The 612-nt window shown below is 43.5% G+C and overlaps 1 non-coding gene across 1 annotated transcript; it reads right to left on the reverse strand.

Annotated features, from left to right (window-relative positions):
- Nucleotides 1-504: 504 nt before the first annotated feature.
- On the reverse strand, nt 505-612 carry LOC130978149 (small nucleolar RNA R71). Its single transcript, XR_009085808.1, has one exon. It is a non-coding gene; the product is annotated as a small nucleolar RNA R71 (small nucleolar RNA).

Here is a 612-nt window from a genome sequence, read left to right on the forward strand (position 1 = left end):
GACCCTGAACCTGAAAGGACCTTGAAGAGAAAGCTAAGAGAAGCCAAAACACAACTCTCTTTAGAGGACCTGACCGAATTCTTCAAAGAAGAAGAACACATGGCAGCTGGAAACAACAACAATGCCAACAATGCAAGGAAGGTGCTGGGTGACTTTACTGCACCTACTCCCAACTTCTATGGGAGAAGCTTCTCTATCCCTGCCATTAGAGCAAACAACTTTGAGCTTAAGCCTCAATTAGTTTCTCTAATGCAACAGAATTGCAAGTTCCATGGACTTCCAATGGAAGATCCTCATCAGTTTTTAGCTGAGTTCTTGCAAATCTGTGACACAGTCAAGACTAATGGGGTTGACCCTGAGGTCTACAGACTGATGCTATTCCCTTTTGCTGTAAGAGACAGAGCTAGAATATGGTTGGACTCACAACCTAAAGATAGCCTGGACTCTTGGGAAAAGCTAGTCAATGCCTTCTTGGCAAAGTTCTTTCCACCTCAAAGATGGAGTAAGCTTAGAGTGGAAGTCCAAACCTTCAGACAGAAGGATGGAGAATCCCTCTATGAAGCTTGGGAAAGATACAAACAATTAATCAGAAGATGTCCCTCAGACATGCTT

This window comes from Arachis stenosperma, chromosome 4 (genome assembly GCF_014773155.1).
Source record: "Arachis stenosperma cultivar V10309 chromosome 4, arast.V10309.gnm1.PFL2, whole genome shotgun sequence".
Taxonomy (NCBI): domain Eukaryota; kingdom Viridiplantae; phylum Streptophyta; class Magnoliopsida; order Fabales; family Fabaceae; genus Arachis; species Arachis stenosperma.